Raw genomic sequence first — 21,935 nt, forward strand, 5'->3', positions numbered from 1 at the left:
CCCTGGGGGACACCACTGGTTACAGGCCTCCAGCTTGAACCTGCTCCATTAATCATTACCCTTTGGGTCCTGTCACACAGCCAGTTCTCAATCCATCTCACTGTCCCCTCATGCAGCCCACACTTCCTTAGTTTCCCAATGAGGATGCTATGGGAGACTGTGTCAAAAGCCTTGCTGAAGTCGAGGTAGATGACATCTGCTGCCCTCCCCTCATCCAACCAACCAGTTATAGCATCATAGAAAGCTATCAGATTGGTCAAACATGATTTACCCTTGGTAAACCCATGTTGCCCACTTCCAATAACCCCCTGCTCTTCAACTTGTTTGGAGATGACATCTAGAATGAGTCTCTCCATTACCTTCCCAGGGATCGAGGTGAGACTAACTGGTCTGTAGTTCCCAGGGTCCTCCTTCTTGCCCTTTTTGAAGACTGGAGTGATGTTGGCTTTCCTCCAGTCTTCAGGCACCTCTCCTGTTCTCCATGACCTTTCAAAGATGATAGAGAGTGGCCCAGCGATAACATCTGCCATCTCTCTCAGCACTCGTGGGTGCATCCCATCAGGGCCCATGGACTTATGAATGTCCAGTTTGGCCAAGTGGTCCCGAACCTGGTCCTCTTCTACTGGAGGAAAAACTTCCTCTCTCCATACACTTCCCCTTGCCTCCAAGGCCAGAGATTCATGAGGGACAGCCTTAGCAGTGAAGACTGAAGAAAAGAAGGCATTCAGCAACTCTGCTTTCTCCGTGTCTTCCACCACTAGGGTGCCCATCTCATTCATCAGTGGGCCCACATTATCCCTAATCTTCCTTTTACTGTTTACATACCGAAAAAAACCCTTTTTGTTATTCTTAACTGTAGTGGCCAAGATGAGCTCAGCTTGAGCCTTGGCCCTTCTAATTTTACCCCTGCATTCCTGGTATTTCTCCTGGTATTCCTCCTTGGCTGCCAGGCCCCTTTTCCAAAGATCATAAACCTTCTTTTTGTTCCTGAGCTCCAGCCAAAGCTCTCTATTTAGCCAGGCTGGTCTTCTTCCCTTCCTGCTTGTTTTTTGGGATTTGGGTATGGCCCAGAAATTCCTTCTGGGCAGACCCTTTCAGGTGGCTATGAATTACATCCTGGAGTTCAGCTTAGGTATGATAACCAGGGCAGCAGCCCTTTCTGAATCCCACCAGAAGCTGGGTCAACGCTGACAGCTTAGCCTCACAAATCCTGCAGGGGGAGTTTCCTTCTCACTCTTGTGCTTGTAAGGTAGTTTAAAATTTAGGTGTCTAGACACGGTTGCTAAAGCAGATTTAAGAAATCGTTAACAGAGAACAGAGACTTATCTTTCCTACTGGAAGCCCTTTGACTAAAGCATAGCTGTCACATACAGCAGCTTCACCTCTTTTGCAGTCAGTGGAAGACTCCAAAGAACAATTCAGTCCCTCTGAGAATTAATGTAAAATTCTCTGCCACTGCCTACTCAAAGATAGTAGTGATAATTTCAGTCTCCTCTTTCTTCCAGTTATGGTAGATTTAATTCTTTCTCTCGTATAGGCCTTTGTTTGTTAGAAGTGTTCTGTGATGCTTGAAATGCCTGAGCTAGTGGGAGGCATCCCTGCCCATGGCAGGGGCGTTGGAACTAAATGATCTTTAAGGTCCCTTCCAACCTGAACCATTCTATGATTCTGTGAAATATGATAGCATGGGAAATAGATGCTTTATGGATCCTTCTCAGCTGGGTATCCCAGTCACTGCTGTTCAAAAGGAGACTGGATGGGTAGTCAAGGTGACTTCCCCAGGCATTCATGCAGAAATCCCTGTATCTTTCAGAACACCAGGAACTGTTGTGTACAAAAGATGTAGTAATTATTTTTAAAAAGTGATAACAGTATCTGATTAATTTTTCTTGTCTTGGTCTCAGCTACTAGGAGGAATAGCAGCAGGAACTTCTAAGAATTTGGGGATTTTTTTTATTTGTTTCAGCTTTGTGTCTCTGTGTTCTTTATTTGACATTACTTTTTTTTTTTTTCTTTTTATTGGCAGTCTTCAGCAATATTTGTAGGAGTGGGAATGTGGCATCATAGCATACTGAAAGCTTTCTATCGTGTTTGTGAAGGAGGTTACTGAATTTCATTAGGGAAAGTCAAGGGAATTTTTAACTACATTCAGTGCTTTAAAATTAATGCAATTAGCTTGTGTCTACAGAAATTTATTTAATCTCAAACCAGTTTTCATAGAATCATAGAATGGTTTGGGTTGGAAGAGACCTTAAAGATCATTGAGTTACAACTCCCCTGCCATGGGCAGGGACACCTCCAACTAGAGCAGGTTGCTCAAAGCCCCATCCAACCTGGTCTTGAACACTTCCAGGGATGGGGCATCCACAACTTCCCCGGGCAACCTGTTCCAGTGTCTCACCAGCCTCATAGTGAAAAATTTCTTTCTAGTATCTAATCTAAAGCTACACTCTTCTGTTTTGAAGCCGCTACCCCTTGTCCTACCACTACACTTCCTGATAAAGGGTCCCTCCCCATCTCTCCTGTAGCCCCCCTTCAGGTACTGGAATACCACTGTAAGGTCCCCCTGGAGCCTTCTCAAGGCTGAACAACCCGAACTCTCTCAGTCTGTCTTCATAGAAGAGGTCCTCTATCCCTCTGATCTTTGTGGCCCTCCTCTGGACCCGTTCCAACACGTCCACATCTTTCCTCAGCTGCTGGCCCCAGAGCTGGATGCAGTACTCCAGGCGGGAGTAATACAGCAGCACAGAGTAGAGGGGCAGAATCACCTCCCTTGATGTGCTGGTTTTGAGGTAAGCAGTTTCAAAAATCTTTTAATGTTGCAGTTATTTTTCCTATGGAAGACAGGATAGTTGTGTATATATATACATACATATATATACATATATATATATAATGTTGTTGGCAGAAGGGGAGGAGTCATTACAGGAGGAGAGTGAACAAATGGAATACAGAGTTGGAGTTGAAATCTAAGGGGATGCAGTGTTGCAATCAGTGATGGAAGATTTAAAAGAGCCTGACAATATTTCCACAGAGCTTTTACTGTTAAATTTCAATGATTTGCTACCACTTCATAATCATTTTTCCCTGTGTTGCTTAGAATTAAATTCAAAATTTGCTTGCTGTTGTTTAAAGCTGATGCAGATTCCTCATTATGTATTTCGTGGAGAAAAGGTGAGGCCTTTTAAATTCAGATGCTGTCCTTTATGCCATGTAAAGATTAGAATGGAAGAAGTCATTGCAGCATGACTTTCAGAGGAGTACCTAATGGAAGCAAAGAGCTTCCCTGAATGAGACAAGTGATTTTTCCTTCAACACCCACTCATTTCACTGTCTTCTGGGGGAAAAGAAAATTAAACATAAAGTGGAATAGGAAAGTGCTTATTTTGAGTACTCTAAAGAGAACCAAGGAGCTCGTTTGCAGATGGAGTTTAACCTTATGTTCCTTACTTCACTGTCGCTCCATTTTTACTGTGAAGCTGTTCTGAGAAGCTTCTGCTGCATTTAATATTATGCAAATTGTAGTCTCAGTTGCACTGATATAAATTTGGAATTACTCTATTGAAGCTTTTGCTAGACTAACAATTGTAATTCTTGGCTGCTGTGTTACTATATATGAATGTATGAAGCCTAATAGTTATTGACTTCTGTGAGCCAAAATAATTCCAGGAATGAGGAAACACTGCCTATTTTGTCAAGAAATGCCAATGAAGACAAGGGGATTTTTGTACTTACTGGAAGAATAGGGTTAAAGCTGAAAAAAAACCCAAAACCAACAGAACGGAGAACTATTAAACAAACTAGGAAGAAGTGGCAAAAAACCAGTGTGCAATAAAATATGGGGGAGAGTGCAGAACCACATGGTTCCATGCTTAACCATACTTAGAACTAACAACCCATATATTAATCCCCTGCCCCCCCCCCCCGTTTTTTTTTTTTTGCATATTATCAAAGCTATATATGAGAAAATAGTTGCTAAGCAGAGCTTCATCAAATTTGCAAGTGGCAGATCTATGGAGTCTGTTTTCTAGGAAGTGCTTCAGAACCAATTTTGTGTATTTCCAAATGGGATTGCTCTGGAGACTAGGATCTGGCCTATACTTATGACCAGAGATGGCTGCTGGTTACAGCGGTAGAAGGAATAAATTACTAATTTAATATTCATGTTTGGCTTCTAAAAAACAGGACCTCAATGCTTTGTGTTTACAAAAAAAACCCGCCCCAAACCAACAGAAACCTACCCCAAGAAGAGAAGTCTAAGGAAAAGAATAATAAATCAAACATAGCCTACATCAGGTTGAAATTTTCCAGTTCACTTTGTCTTGAAAATTAACATATTCTGTCATGAGATGCTTGTAAAGAAAGGTTAAAATGAGATTGGAATGGAATGAAACTTTGAATTTAGCCCTGCTTTAAGTAGGAGGTTGGACTAGATCACCTCCAGCGGTCCCTTCCAATCTAAATACTTCTGTACTTCTACAAAGGGAAAAAGAGAGAAAGTGATGCTAACTTGCTGGTCTCATGAGTGAGACCTGTCTCATGTTACTTCTCAGAGAATGTAGTTTGAAAGAAAGTCATTGAGGTTTTTTACTTCTTAGTTTATGTTTTAAGCTTGCATTGTGTGTATGGTGGTTTGCGTTGTGATTTCCTAGAGGATTTATCTGAAGGCATTTCTGCCATAGGACTGTAAAGTTATATAAATTATGTAAAGCTCTCAGGTGATAACAGTATTTTTAGGGGAAATTTGCTTTATTAATAATCAGGACTGAATATTTAGATAAGTGCTAATTTACTCACTAAAATTTTGAAAATTTGCATCAGAAGATGACCTATTCAATATGTGCTTGGGGTAAGCAGTTGTTCCTCTTTAAAAGAAGTTTTAGTCACCCTCTCAGGAAGGAAAACTAATCTAGTCTGATTTAGACAGCCAGTCACGCAAAGGGCGCATAGGAAACAACACAGTCCAAAATGTACTTTCTGAAAAGAGCCCCATGTACTGAAATCATTTGGAATCAGCTTTCAGATGTTTCATAAGCAAAACCAAGGTTTAACTTCACCAAATAAATGCTTCACAATGAATAATGCACCCAGCTGTAGCTGTAAATGCCATTTGCCGAACTGCTTAACTGTTCATCCTTTTGACCAAGGTTTATGGTGGTGTGAAATGAAGCTTAACTTTGCAAATATGGAATGTATAGTAAAATTATCCCCTTTTGTGAAATTGAAGGAATAAGCTTCTGATGGGTGTTTATGTACTGTGCTAACAGATTATAGAAGATTAAAAGGAAATTTTAATGAAGTGAAAAGCAGCCCTTGCAGCTTCTAACCCTCATGATTAGAGGAGCAGAAGCTAGGGGATTTAGGAGGGTTTAGCAAGATGAGGTTGATGGGGTAGGGAGATTACGACCTGCAATTGGAACCAGTTGCTTGTCTAACTCATGTTTCCTTAGATAATGCATTCACAGCTCCAGTTCTTTCAAGAACAATGAGGGTGAGAATAGCAGAAGAAATGTAGTCTCAAAATATCTTGAGGCCTATTTTTATTAATAAAATAACCAAACCCAGAAGTCAAATACAGAGTCAAAACATAGTGTCACACAACAAAACAGAAGAATACAGCATTTACATATATGTAAAAGGAGCGTTGCAAGTCATAGGCTAATGCAATTGTTTTCTATACTTCTTATAACAAAAATCACAGAAAAGAGGCTTAACACAATGCTTGGCATTACAACCTGAACTCTTCATCATATTTTAAGTATGTTGTTATGACAGAAAAGAAACTTGGACTGTAATACAAGTGTAAGTTGTTGTATAAATTATTCAAAAGGAAATATTTGTTTTAGACCACAAATTATGTAGAATATGTATTACAGAATACTGAAAGCATGTGAAGAATCCAAAAGGACATTGACAAGCAGCATTCATAGTTACTAATGAAAGTCAAAAAAGCTTAAAATGTTACTGCTAAGATGCAGTTATAAAACTGCTGAAGGACTACAAAGGATGACTACAGAGCAGAATTCTTTTGCTTCCCTTTGTTGTATGCATTATGCCACTCATCCTCCATCTAAAGTGAACTCAAGTTCTGGGCAAATGTCAGTTTTGCAAGTGGACTTGTTTTCTGTCCTTACAAAACGCCTTAGACAGCAATGACCCAAAACAACTGGACTTCCTCTAGCATCAGTGGAGCCTCCCTTTTTGCTGCAGTCTCAGGTTGTCCTGGGCTAAGAGCTCTGTGGAGAAATTTTTGACATGACGCTTTTAAATCTGCATTTTAAGTCTCCACACTTTCCTCGGGACAGGATGAATGAAATTATTTTTATGATATCATGGACTCACACAATCATACAATTTCAGAACTGCTACTTTCTTTTTTGAATGATTGCAACTGCAATTTTACAAATTTTCTCATTTCATACTCTGTCTCAGTAAAATCTATTCTTCAAATTCTAAAGAAATTGAAGAATTCAATACAAGAAAAACCATCTATCAAGCAGAGTTTAGAGAGCCTCTTAGGTTTTTACATTTGAAACAGTCATTACAAACATTCTTAAAAAGCAAAGCATTAAAACAACAGCAGACAATTTGTTTTACTCTGGCACGTGGAGTGAGCATTATAAATCTGTTTGGACATCTTTATAAGCTCTTCTAGACCCTCAAAGTAGTAAGGTACCTATGGCTTTAGGCATCTTTAGATACCTAAGTCATTAGGTATATGTCACTAGAATTCTTAATTCTCAAGTCAGTTGATAATAATATTATATCATTTGTGTATCTGCCATTCAAGAAGTACAAAGCTATCTAAGGACTGGTGTAGTCCATGCAGACCACTTGGACCTGTATCTAAAACCAAAGTCTCAGAGGCCACCCTCAGAAATTCTCAGACGAGACATTCCCTTGTCTGTCATGCATGTGAAGACAATCCTGAAGAGATGCAGTAAAGCAGAAGTGGCTTTCAGAAAGGTGGTCAAAAGATGAACTAGACTTGGCATAACTTCACTCACGGCTAAGGAGTGCAGAGTGCTAAAATGCAGAGGGCCATTGCTGAAATTCCTGCTTGTCTGGGTTTGCCGAAGGGATTTAAATCCCTGTTTCCCAGAACCTAGAGAGTTTCTTAATCACTGTAATTTAGATTTTGTTTTGCCCAGTTAATACTTTTAAAAACATTAGAACTCCTTTAGTGGCAAGAAGACTTGCCTGGGATAGACATTCAAGGCACCAGTTTGGAGCAGGTATATCAGATATGGAAACTAAGATCGTCTTGCCATGGTCCAATAAGGGCACTACTCTATGAGATGATGGATATTTGTGATGATCTCTCTTCTTAATTTTGGAAGGTGGGTACCTAATTTCAGGATGGAAAAGACTGATTAACAGGAGACGATATTAAGGTAACAGTGGGACCTAGTTGTGGCCAGATCATGTTTGTAAGTAACAACATCCCACATTTTTCCTCATTGTTTCACTTCTGGCTATCTTAGAAGGCTTCAAATTATTTAGGGTAAAATTCCTGTTTTTGCTGAACTTAGACTGAAGCTGTACATCTGAACACACTTTTTGAATTGGAAGCTTAGCAATCAGCTACTGAAATCTCCACTGTTCCAACTTCTACAAAAGCACTGGGAATCTGGTTTTTAGCACCTGAGACAACTATATTGTGTTTCCTGGGACCATGTCTAGTGTAAATATCAAATAATGAATACTAAACTATTCCTTAAGATAGATCTGCAGACTGCTGAAAATACAGTTTTCAAACCTGCTTTTGCAAGACTGGCAGAGTGCAAGGAAATTGGTCTATAGCTTAGTGCTGGAGGGAGTTATATAGCTCAGGTTATCATTTCTGTAGATTGACACTTTAGTGAATTATTTGCCTATTGAATTTTGAAACGTGGTCTCTCTCTGGAGTAGGGAAATATGTCATTTTCACTCATCAAGGTGAAATTTGGCAATCCAGCATAAGGAAGAAATAAATAAGTTTGAACTAATAGGAACCAATTTTAGAACTGTGATTTGGCCAAATGATTACCGTAGCCAATTTTCTGTGAACTTTAAGCTTCAAAGGAAAATTATATGTCCACATTTTCTTGAGGGAAGTGTAGTTCAGGCAACGTTGCTGACCTGAAGAAAGGTCCAGAAACTTGACTGATTTTGTTCTCTCTGTGTCAGTTCGTCTAAGCAAAGATACTGAAACTCTACAAACTTGCTTGGCTTACATTCTTACACCATTCTGGGTGAAGCAACATTATAATATTAAGATACATCCCTGTATGTAAAATACACTTTTCAAGTAAAGGAGATCACATTAATAACTATGATATTCTCTGCATTTCAGTCCTAGAAGAATCAGCATGAAAGAGCTTACACTGATTTTCCTGAAGTCAGAGGCTTAGACTAGTATTGGAGCTAACTAGTTCAGTATTTTGTTGGAGTCTATATGTTATATTACGTATGTTTTACAGATGTGTATACAAAGTGAAAGTCTTTCCATCTCTGCCTCCTGATTTCACAGTGTTATACTTAAGCATTAAAAGCTGCTAACAAAGCTTGTTGCAGTGGAGTTCCCTATTTTCATATTCTGGAATCACAGAACGGTAGGGGTTGGAAGGGACCTTCAGAGATCATCTAGTCCAACCCCCCTGCCAAAATAGATTCACCTACAGCAGGTTGCACAGGAACATGTCCATGTCGGTTTTGAATATCTCCAGAGAAGGAGACTCCACGCCCTCTCTGGGCAGCCTGTTCCAGTGCTCTGGCACCCCCAAAGAAGTTTATCCTCATGTTGAGATGGAATTTCCTGTGTTCCAGTTTGTGGCCATTGCCCCGTGTCCTATTGCTGGGCATCACTGAAGAGTCTGGCCCCATCTTCTTGACATCTGCCTTTTAGATATTTACAAGCATTGAGGAGATCCCCTCTGAGGCTTGTCCAGGCTAAACAGACCCAGATCTCTCAGCCCTTCCTCATAAGAGAGATGCTCCAGTCCCCTGATCATCTTCAGAACCATCTGCTGGACTCTTTCCAGTATTTCCCTGTCCTTCATGAGCTGGGGAGCCTAGAACTGGACACAGGACTTCAGATGCGGCCTCACCAGGGCAGGGTAGAGGGGGAGGATAACCTCCCTCGAGCTGCTGGCCACAACTTTTTTAATGCACCCCAGAGGCTGTTGGCCTTCTTGGCTAATAGAATTTCACGGAATCATAAAATTGACACATACTTTTAGCTTGTGAATACTGAAGGTAAGGAACATAACGTGCTGGTTAAGGCAATAGCAAAAATAATTTGTGGTCCTGTCTGCTCAAGGCAAAGACGAGGTTACCTTTGTCAACTTCTTTTCTATGAGGCAGCTACATTTACAGGATGTAATGGTAGGAGCAGGCTTCTAGAATAAGTCAGTACAATATTCTGAACAAACTGTGCTGCAGAAGATAATTGAATCTTATGAAGATTCACCTGTAGGGGTTTCATTTTTTCCCTCTTTATCTTTCTGGGCTTTTTTTTTTTTTTTTTGTGAGGCTAGCTTTGACTTCACAAATTGGATAACCGTGGGATCTTGTTGAAAATGTAGCACTAGGTTTCTTGTTTAGACACTTGAATATTTTTTGGCTTTTTTGGTAGCGCTTCCACTGAACCAGATGTGTTCCCAGATTTCTCTGGTTTTTGTGAACTTTTGTACAATTCCTGAGATAAAGATTAGCTGTTGGCATTCTTTTCTTCCTTGATTCTAATCTGTGAAGTGTAAAAGCAACTTTTCCTTAACAATGCACATTTCAGGTCTTTGCAGCCACCTTTTGCTAGTCAAAGCAGAGGTTCTTTGCCAGCCTGATGTCTTTTGCCCACCCCTGATGAAGACTACTGAAATATGGACAAAGTAGGAGAGCCCATACTGCTATGACTTGAACGACTTTGATGATCATTTCACTCACAACTATATGGATGGTATTCTAATATTCTGAAATAAGTTCACGTCCTGCTGCTGCTGTCTCCTACATATCTTACATACAGTTAATTATCCTTCTGACTTGTTAATTTTCCTGTAATTTCCCTCTCAGCATACCTTATTAGCATAAGAATTACAAAATACTTGGTTTAGTCACCCATGAAGTATATCATGCTTTGAGGTTCAATCTGTGACTTCTACTACAAACAGTTTATAAGAAAGTTTGAAAAAGAAATCATAGGCTGATTTTTAAGCCAGTGAAGCCATTACATTTGGACACATTGCTATATATCTTGTTGGGATTTTTCACAGTGGATGAAAGTTCAGTTGCAAAATCTGCAGTGGAACTGACATTTTTCATCTGTGCTCCTGTCTGCACAGAACTTTAAACAAGGAAGAAGCTCTGCCTGTTATGTAATCAATAGTAAAAAACAAATGGGAAAATCCCCTGTAAATATGTTTTATTTAAAAAGATTTAAAGATATCACTGCAAATTAACTGTCACAATCATTTCTCATTTATAATAAGAACAATATAATAAGATTCTTTTCATGGTAATGAGCAGCTTGGACCTGATATTCAAGTTCAGAGGTGGGTTAAGATATTGGTGGAGCTAGACTCCATCAGACCACTACGGCTTACTGTTAGAGTTTGGTGGATTTCTAGCAGCATTTTAAATAAAGAAAAAAAGTAGCTTGTGAGGCTGGAGTGCTCAGCATTTAGAGGAATGTGTGATCTGTGGCTTGCAGAGCTTCTGAGACACCAAAGATTTAGGCTCATCAACACTAAAACAGTCCGGCTGGTGGTCTTGCCTTCGTGCAGTGGTCCTTTGAACAGACATTACTGAAAAAGAGAGGACATCTATGGCCTTTTTTTTTTTTTTTAAATAAAGAGGATGTTAATTTCAGGCTTCCTCATGAAATCCAGCTTCAAACTGAGAGAATCTTTCCTTTTCCTCCTGACCCATTTTTCTTGATGATATGTGGTTGTTGCGGTCTGGGAGAAATGGATGTAATAAAACTTCTTCTAAAGTGGCTAAAAACACTAGGATGCCAATTAACCTTTCATGACATTTATATTGTGTTTTTGTAGATGTTACCATCCTGATTTAGGAAAGGAGCAAGAAGTAAAGCTGTTTGGATAGGTTTTCATAAAACTAATTCATAAACCAAAACCTCTTGGATGGAATTGGGCCATTGGGAGAGATGGTTTTATTATTGGTTAGCGTACAGTGTCTAAAATAATCTGCAGCCAGTTTTTGACCTGTATAGAGTGGTTTGGATTGTTTTGACTACTTGAACTAATACCAACAAAACAAAAAGAAAACAAAAGGAAATTGAATGCTATTTTTTTTTCTTATAGTGAAGGAGAGGTGGGAATACATCAGAAGCATTCATCTTAGTCCTTAGTCCTGTAGTTCAGAAGGGAGGGAGGCAAAAGAAAGAAGCTCAAATAATTACTAGTAATTTGAATAAACTTTATTCCTTTTCTTTCACCTAACATTACGTTTACAGTAGTTGCAATTTATAGATAACTCCATGCAGCATAAAAAGAAGCAAAAGTAATTATTTGCTCAGCTCTAGTTATGCAATTGTTCATGATGATGGGTATTATGAGGACAGTGATATATTAGTTCCAGGAATTGTGTCCTACAGCAAAACTGCAATCAGCCACTGTGCAAGCTCTTCAAAGGTGCACAGGATTACCATTCAAAATTACTGCATGAGCCTCTACAGAGCAGATTTCAAGTTTGTGCTCAAATTACAGAGGGAGGGTCAGTGCTCAGTCTTTGCCACCAGAGGTCTTCAAAGAACATATTATAGATGTTATTCCAGTGGCTGAAAATGAGATGTACATCTTACAGTCACTGCTGACAGAAGTAGTTGGGAGTAATTTAGTCAAGTGCTTCAAGTCATTATTTGTCTGAGACACAGAATTTGTGCGTGACAGAATTGCTGCTGCAAAGTAGGAACAGCTCTGCTTGCTTTGCATGTCTGTCTGTCTGGGTCGTTTTCTATTCCCCAGCTTGATGAGGTAGAGATTTTGATAATGATGAGTTAACAAGGCTTTCTGATTATTTTTGAACATATGTAAACAGAAGGAAGACTTCAGCAAGCAAAATTTTGTGTTCTCTCAGGGTCCAGCTGAGGGATGCTGTGGGCAGGAATGAGTGGAGAGGATGGAGGTGCTGGCCCTGCAGGAATCTTCCCTCGTGGAGGAGGGTCTCCCAGATGGGCCCTCCTGCATGGACAGCAGGACCTCTTGCTCACAGCTCTCTCAGTGCTGAGGCTCCGCACTGGTCAGGCTTTCTCTCACCTTGAGCTGGGGCCTTCTCTCTGGGTTATAGTGCATAAGATGGTATTTTCAGTCTGCCTTCCTGAATGCTATAGGACAAACATATTTCTTGGGCTCCCTTTATACCTTTATATCTTTCTCCCAAAGAAGGAAAAATATTTCTGGCAAAGTAATTAATTTTCAAAAAGTAGATTTTTCCGGTTTCATTGGCTTTGTATTAGAGTGAGGTGACCTTTTACACTATGATAATGCAAGGGAGAGATAATTATGTTTCTGTTATGAAATAAATTCCCAGTGAGTCTGTAGGTCTTTTAAACTCATCTGAATAAAGTCAATACACCAACTGAAAGAAAGCGTTAGAACATATAAAGACTTACTGGTTATCAGGTATTCGTAAAATATAAGTCATGTTTCATAAATGGAGACTAGGATTTATTTATGGTTTAAGTTTTTTTACTCAGCAGGGAATGAACAAGGGAGTGTGATGTTTCTGTTCACCCTTTACTATATTTGTAGCTGAAAATGGCCATTGTTTTGGTTGGGAATACTATAGGATATGGCTTAGAGTTTATTAGGGTGACAATGGAGCCCAGATACTGCTCTGCCCAATGATGTAGATATCCTAAAGGAGAGGAGAGCTGCAATGTTAGGTTCCAGTCCTTTTACAGATGAGAAAAACTTTCTCCTTACATCTCCCACCTCCCAATGCCTGCTCGATCTTGTTAAAGACAGAGAAATATCACACGTGGTGGTGGGCCCACAACAAGGAAGAATTTTTAGCAACATGGAATAAAATAAGAAGAAATGCAAGACAGATGAAAACTTCCAGTTTCACTGAAACACTTATTTGACTTGCTCCAGTCAGTGTTCCCTCTGCCATATGGGGATTGTTAAGCATGTCTGGGCATAGGGAATGGCAGTCTCTATTCTTGTAAGGGCCTTCTGTTTTAATTTTGTTAGAGAAACACTATTCTAAACCAGCACTTCCCAAATATATGGTTTTGGCTGCATATAAGAACTCAATACCGTCACAGGGTGACAATTTTACTGGCTAGATTGGGGAATTTGGGAACTTTTATATGCCACTTACATGGGTCACTGCTAGTACAATGAAAGTCTTAGCGGAAGCATCAGCCTCCAGCTATAGAACTGTCACATTCTGGATTTGGATGTGATCCCTGATAAAGAGAAAAGCCAAGCAAGCTGTCATACTGTGGCTGAAATTTTTGGGAACAGTTTTCAATGTAAGTTTGGGGAGAGTTCCTCACAGTCCAGACAGTTCATGAAGATACTAAGTCAGCATATTTCACTTCATCCATGATTGACTCCCTGGAGACAGTGAAGCATTAGAAAACCAAACCATTTTCCATTTGCTGCCATATAATGAGAGACTTGATAAATTCATTTTTTGTTGTTTCAAAAAGTAAAATCAAGAATGGTTATTTTGAGAAGAGAACTGGTTATTATTCAGGAGCAAGTCTGAGACTTCTGTATTGTTTAAAATTTCACGTTGCACTGGTGAAGTCCTTTCTTCTTGTGGAACACACTTTGAGACAGCTTGGTAAGACCTTAGCTTGCTCTGCCAAGAAAAACCCAGATCTATCTCTGATATGGTGAATGAAATCTCAGATCCAGTAATACCAGAGCCATATTATGCAAATGTGTCTTCTGAGCAGATCTAGTCTGTCCACATAGGACTTATGAGTAACAATCAAACACTTGTGACAGATATTTTCAGACAGCTGTGACTGCTAAGAGTTCTCTGAAATCCTCAAAATTTACAATAGCTTTTAATTGTATCTTACTGGCATGCTGGAAGAAAATATCAGTTCAACTTGCCTATACTAATACTGCTGAAAACAATCTGGGTCTTGATGCTTTTTTTGGTCGTGATTTCTGTTATATACATCAGTAGAAACAGTAAGTAAATGGTATACTAAAATTGGGGTCAGAAAATTTAAAAAAATATTCACATCTGAATAAAAAACATATTAAGGAATTAAAAGGAAAGGCTGCAGAATATCAGGTTTTAGACATATCTGACTTGGTAGGAACTCTTAGTACAGCCTTGTAATCACACAATTAGGAAAGAAACACACAAAACCAGCAGATACTAAAAAAAAATAAAGAGGTTGAAGCAGGTCCTATCTTCTTTTCTTTCTGTTCTTGATTCTAAAAGAGTTAGCTGCTGGGTGTAAGGAAGGAAGGAAGGAAGACACTCTGAAATATGTTCTTTTCCCCCTATTTTAGCCTCTAGAAACCAGGCTTATGTGATCGTAGTTGGTATGTGTGTCCAGGTACCACAGACATGAAAGGGCTGAAATATAGAAGACAATTAAGTTAGTTCAACTTCTGGGAAAACAGGAAGTTCAGGAAAAGACAGAGACACTGTAAGTGTAAGAGCTGAATAAAAATTTTCAGAATTAGTTTATTCTTAGGAAAGAGCAGTCTTAGGAATAGCCCAGATCTTTAATGGGAGTGTCTTAGACACCCAAATCAATCATCAATCAAATGCAAAGCATAATCTATTTAATTAAGCATTGATAGTTCAGATTCTTAGGGATTCTTTAGTTTTGTCTGAATAACAGATAATAATCAATTTGTCTTCCTTTATGGACAGAGATATAAATTCAAGAAACTACTGTAGTCTCATATGATGTGAAAGTATGCAAATCCTGTGCCATGTTTTGAACACCAATACATAGCCATGGGAGTCCAACAAAGCATGACATCCTTGGGACCGTGGTCCTCTCTCTGAGGATTGATGTGCAGGTTAAATGCTTATTCTTTAATTATAAGAGATGCTTATAAGTGACTGCATACAGCTTCATGTGTCCATTTGTTTAAGAAATTACATTTTTGTTTTGAATAAGGAAGAACACTCTGAATAGGAGAAAAAGTTATTGATAGTATAAATTTCTTCCATATTATTGATAATATACATTTCTTCCTAAAATGAGTTCAGGGGTTTTGCCCTCCTTCTGTGGGGAAGCAGTTTTAGAACATATTTCTTCTTCAAGAACCTTGCTTTCATTTTAAGACTTAATTTATGCACAGTTAGTTTATGCAGATTTATTCCATTGCAGCGTATGATCTTGTAAAATGCAGAGTGTTGCCTGTGAGCAGCCAGGCAGGTCCAACTTCCCTAACTGAATTATGTCCAAGGAAGAACCAAATACAGAAATGGAGGAAGAATCTGATTCTCAACAAAAGATATAGCTCGGAAGTCAGAAAAGGTAGGAATAAAATGTAGGAAAGAAGTGGGGCTTGTGAGAAATTAAACTAAGATAAGCCTGACAAAGGAAACAAGCAAATGGTAATTTTATTTTTTTTTCTCATACATGCGTGGAAAGAGAACAAAGAAAGACAAGTGAGGCTATTGGGAAGCAAGGATGGGCCAAGACTAAAGACACTCTGGACAGGCAAAAGTACTTGAATACCTTTCTTTGCAAAAAGGAATCTGACCAAATATTAAGATGGACTAGTAAAGGACATGGAGGAGGGCATGAATTTTAACAGTATGTGAGGGAAAGAGGGCTTCAACTGCCTGAGGAGAAGCAGGGAACCTGATTAGCTCCATCCCACATAAGTGAGGGATATTGGGCTGTTTCTGGCAGCATTATTGTGGTCTAGCACCCCAGGGCTAAAAAATGGAGTATCCAAATGAAAGTGAAGTGTTGAGAAGTGGTTCAGGTGATTACAGACTTATTTCAATATTACCTTCTAAGAAAAAATTTGAAGGGAATAATGGTTGAAGACAAATAGATCATAATTCACCACATTTCTGTTTTCCAGAAAGGTAGATCACATTGTACTAGCTCAGTGGTTTTCATGTTGAAATGATTCACTGAAAACAAGAAGCCTGCCTATATTTCACTGGAGTGTTTGATATAGTAACAGCTATGATATTATTAATTAAGCTAGAGGAGAAAGAAGTTAGTGTAGGAATTGTAAGACTTGGACTTAGGTTAGCATTGGTAAAAAATGAGCCTAATGTGCTGATAGGATCTCTGAAATGAATATTTGGTCTGAAAGACTTTCTCACAGGATGAGTCTTATGGTCAGTGTCATTTAATGTTTTCATTAATGATAAACATTGATGGGCAGAAGTATTCTAATAATTTTTCTGAGACAAAATTGGGAGGAATTACCAATATAAAAAACTCTACATGACACAGGAAATATTAGATTTGAGTACTGGAGTTCCAAAAATAAAATAAATTTTATTAATGTGGTTTGTAAGGTTGCGCACGTAGGTGATGCCATAAACTGGGGGCTCATTAGCTAGGCAGAAAAAAAATATGATATATTGGTCAATCATATAATGACGGTAAGACAACAGTTGGCTATTGCTTTGGGGGGGATAAAACAACAAAAAAGAGGGAAACATGAGCATAAAATATATAGCAAGGTGTCTTTATACATACATAAGGTGAAAGTGATTGACATTATTAACAACAGTGCCCAAGCCAGTAATAATCTTTTGGAAGACTGTGCTGTTCAATCACCAGTGTTTGGAAAGCATGGTCTCAACCTGGAGCAAGTGCAGAAAATGTCTCCTAAGGTGGTCAGGGGAACAGAGAAGAAACTGAAGGATTTTGTTTAAACTGTGAAAACAAAGGCAAAGATTGACAACACATTACCAAAATGACAGAAAGGTTTAAAAGCTTTTTCACTTGGAAAAGCATTCTGGAACAGGAAATAATAATAACGTTTGCCCTGAAGCAGTCGAATTAAAAAAACATTTGCAAATTTCTCACAGATTATACTATTGTTTTGTCTGTGTTTCACTAGCCTTGCTTTTCTAAACAGTATATCATTACTTCAAGTGGTTTTCCAATAGAAGTTGTGAAAGCAAAAAACATAGGTGGCTTCCAGACAGGACATGAGAGTTGGGTTATTACAGAATGCTGTTGCTTTTAGCTGTCCCTATCCATTAAGCACAGGGATTTAGGTGGTATGTAAGCTGACTGGACATGATACTAAATGTACAAGTAAAAGATATATCTCAAAACAGTTTCAATCTTAGCAAATTGAACTTGCTATATTACAGTGCTGGGCTATAACATGTCTTCCTCCTCAATTTATTAGATGTCTATACAATTTGCTTGTGTGCATTTCACCCAAAAATTCATCCATGTTGTTGATGAGTTATCAACATTTTCTAAGGTCAAAGTGTTGAGATGCAGTCCTGTTAGCGCTAAGGAGAGCAGAAGTGAATTTTCCTGAGCCGCATGCATTGGCCAGAAAGACAAAAGCCAGGAAATGGAATTGGCAGCATCATAATTGAATGAGGGAACAGCCTGGATTTCTCAGTGACTAATAGTGGCATAACAGCTGCTAATTTGTTAAAATTGTACCTGAAATGACCTCATTTATATAAGCAGGTTTTTAGGAAAAATTTATGGAAGGGAAATCTGGAAATTAGAAATGTGTAGCTAAGTAATAGGTAAAATTCTGCATAGTCATGGTGTTATTATTTGAGAGGTAATATGATATACTGTGGTCCTGTAATGCAATGCCAAAGATGATTATATATGGACACACTTGAGCCAGAGAGATTTCTGAAAGATACTAAAATAAGTCCAAAAAGTTCAGTAATCCTTTAGTCTGAAAGTACAAGTCAGCTCCTAGTTTGGCTTTTCCAGGGCTTCCTATAATTATTATATTTATCTTTCTAATCTTCTGTTTCGTTGCTACGGTGAAAAAACCTCTCAGAAATATGTATGTAAGCAAAAATTATTTCATTTTTATCCTGTTTAGTTAACCAACTTCTTTCAACACAGATAGTCCTGTCAAGCTCCTACATTCTTCCACTTTCTCATTTTTGAAAAATCTGTATTCTCTTCCTGCTGTTGATTTCCTCATATTCCTCTGGCTGCTACTGAAGAATCTCCTTTACTGTGGTCTCTTCTTCCTTATTTGAACTCTTTCACATACGGCCATGGGTCCTGCTTTCCCTCTCTTTTCCCTCTCTCTTCTTAGTGTTTGAATTATATAAAGCATTGTGAGAGCTTTCGCTAGCTTCTCTTTGCAGGCAACTCCCAAGCTTACCTCTTCACCCCATTCTGTCTCTCTCAATTTAGTTTCATGTTTCAGCCTGTCTTTCTGAATGTCCTGTTCTCAGTTCAAACCCAATATTCTGAAAGTGAACTATATTTGGGTTTTTTTAAGAGTATCAGCGTTTCTCAGCTCTTCATCATAGCTTTAGTTTCATTATTTCTTTGGCGATTTGGACTGTGGCATGTGTCCTTTTCCAGGTGCATTTGTGCTGACTTGAAGAAATCACTGCTCTCTGTTCCCAGACTACCTCTTTGCTGAAAGTTTCTGTCTTCCCCACATCTGATGGCTGAGGACTTTTAGAATATATCATTTAGTCTCAGTCAGAATTAACCAGGGTATTTTAAACAGTGAATTTCAAGTTTATTTTGATGGAACTGTGTTGAGAAAAAAATCACATGAGCATTTCATGTGGCTGTCAGACTGGTCCATAACCTCTTTCAGAGGTCAATGCTGAGCAAGAAGGAGCTGTCTGGGAGCGATAATTGAGGCTGGTACCAATGCGTATCCAAAACTATAGCAATGGGATCTTCAGATCATAGTAGCACCATATTGGAACAAGGTTTTTCTTGTACTTCTTTTCTTCATTGTTACAGTCAGAAATGTGTGACAGCTTCACTTCAATTTATTAATCTTCTGTCATGCAGACTTAATTAAAAAAAAAAAAAAGGAAAAGGAGAGACACAAGAAAAAGACAGAGACATCCTCAGCCTGGAATAAGGAACTGAAGGAGAGAATTTAATGCTTCCAGCACTTTGAAAAATGCCAGCCTTGACCCTAACCTAGGCAGCAGGGAATCCTCCAGAAAAGTAGGGTCCTAAAGGTGCCACAAGGCTCTGTGTTTTACTGTCCAGGATAACACTTCTCTCTGTGTTGGGTTTGCACTGCAAAGTCTTTTTTTGGCACTAGATATGTAAGGTTTATCTATGAAGAAAGTTAAAAAGTAGTCAATCTTCTATTTCAAACTGGTGAAGAAGTTTCAAATAGTTGAAATAATGTTTTGTGTGCTTCACTCCTCAGTAGCTGAAGAGCTCACCCAACGTGTCAGGGGCCTGTCCTCAATTCTCCTTTGACTAAACAGATTCAGATCCCCATTTTTCACTTTACCCTGGTCAGCGGGCAGCACGTATTTCATTCTCAATCTATCCCATGGAAAGAAAAATAGAACAACAAACTGATTGGGCACTTGGGCAATAAGTGCACTTCATGCTCTTCCATCTAGTGGTTATGTTTTAAACTTCAGTTTAGAAGGCCAGGAAGGAATGTGTCCCATCTTCTCTGTCTTCGTGACTGCTCTTACCACCGGACTACAGAGGACACGTGAGATGAGGAAGATGGGATGGGGCAACACCAGCTGAAGGTAGCTGCTGTCTCTAGGTGTTCTCTGAGAAAGCACCAGCTGATGAAGGAGAGAGGGAGAGAGTCATGAGCTGCGCACTGTTGTAAAGGCTGATATTTGTGCATGTTCAGAAGAAGACATTTAGATATGCAGGGGACTCCACAAAGACAATGTTTAGTTTTAAGCACCAGAAGGATTAGACAGAGTCTCAGCAAGGGGCAAACCCCACTGGTCTGGGTTTGGAGGACAAGATATTGTACCAGATCAGCACAAAGGCAAGATTCTGCCTCTGATGTAACGTAGTAGTGGATGCCTGGGGAATAGAATAAGAAAATGCAGTGATAAGTGTTTTCATCAAGTCAGAGTTGGATGTCGTTATATTTCATAGTCTTTGCTGAGTATTTCCTCAATGAATTGTCCTGTTGTTTCTTAGAGGCATTAAAATTCAGCATCCACAGCATCCTGTGGCAAAGACTTTCACCACTAGTTGCACACTGTGTAGAAACCACTTTCTCATACTTGTATTGAACCTGTCATTTGCTGTTTCCAGCTGGTGCCTACTGGAGCCTGAGAGAGGGCTCACCCCAGTACCGTGGCATCTACCGTGTTCTCCATAAATGCCTGTGCCAATGAGTAAGTGAGATTCCTAAATCTTTTTTGTGTCAAGCTGGGCTGTTACACTTGGGAGCAAGCAGTGCCCAGTATACTGACAGAACTTGGTGAAAATTAAGTTAAAAGACACTGTTAAAAAATAAGCTGTTTATTTTTCTTCCAATATGCCCTGCTGTTTATGCTCTCAGTATCTTTTCATCATATGTCTGCATCCGTGTCTGTAACAGCTAATGCTCTCTAAGATAGGGAGGCCAGAACTGCATGCATTTTTTCACATGAAAACACATGATCACTTTATATAAAAAATTATTTTTAACTGCAGAAATGCAACTGGTTTTCATATCTCATTTCATCTTACATTTTTCCAGAGAGTGGACAGCTTTTATTGCTTGCAGGTCTGAAAGAGAAGAGATTCACAGAGATAGAGGTGGTGGTCCATTAACATTGCTTCACTAAAAGAAGTTCATTGCTAGAACCCTCAAGCCATTATGTGTTTCCCTTCACTTGAAACTATCTGTTTTTCCACTCTTCTGCACAACTGGGTAGTATATTTCTTGGGCTTGATTTCGATGGCCAAAGGTAGTCTGTACCATCTGTTACTCATTTTGTTCTCTCGACCTTGGTATTTGAGCAGCTGGCTTTTCTTTTTTATGTCATGTTGTCAAAGATTTTTAGTTTTTTTGAGGACTGTTTTAGGACCATCAAGAGTTCTTTGCTTACCACAATTCTTACATATTCCAAACAGAGGAAACAGCTCTACTTATATTAAAACTAACCAGTAACACATATAAGGAAAGGAATAGAAATTCAAATATTTTAGTTTCAAGGAACCAGAGGTCCTGTACGTGTTCTTTAAGGACCGAAAATCTTTGTTTAATTGTTGACTGAGATAAGGTATTTGTAAAAATTACTAATAAGAAAGAATTCATTAATAGAGTTTTCACATTAACAAGTAATCAAGTGACATCAAAAGGATGTCATCTAATGCTGCAGATTTCCTTTGTCCAAATGGATTTGATACTGGTAGGATTTTTCCCTGTGTTGTACTGGCCTTATGATACAATGGAAACTAAAGAGATGGTAGAACATACCACTGGCTCCCAGAACTCACGTTGTGCTGGACAAAGTGGAGCTCTTAAATATTTCGGTATCATCAGAATTAGAATTTGGTTCTTCACTAACAAAATTAAAATCCTTAGGGCTCTGCTCCTTCCCTCCAAAATCAGTAAGCCCCAGAACAAACAAAAAACTCCTCCAAAATAAAATGGTGACAAACCAGACACAGGACAAGTCTGTGTCATTAATATTTTTTATTATTTGGTGTTCAGGAATTTTCTGCCACTACCCCAGTCTTGGTTGTGATACCTGTTCTGATAAGCTTGACTTTGCTCTGGTGCTAAATGGGGAGCCTTGGTGCCCAGTGCAATGATCTGCATTACTGTAGGTGATAATTATAAAAAAAAAAAAAAAAAAAAGAAAAAAAAAAGATGTGTTGCAACCTTTAACTTTGTGTGCCCAGGTTTTGTTGTGGTTCTAGCATTTTCAGTCATCTCTGACTGTAGATTAAAGTCTTTCCAGCAGAGGGTGATGGTACGTTTATGCTCAGGCAGCTGATTACCGTGACTTGGGAACAGGGCTAATTTTGTACTGAAGAGGATATGAACATACATACATTTCTGTTAAGCCTGTTC

Source organism: Numenius arquata, chromosome Z (genome assembly GCF_964106895.1).
Source record: "Numenius arquata chromosome Z, bNumArq3.hap1.1, whole genome shotgun sequence".
NCBI lineage: Eukaryota > Metazoa > Chordata > Aves > Charadriiformes > Scolopacidae > Numenius > Numenius arquata.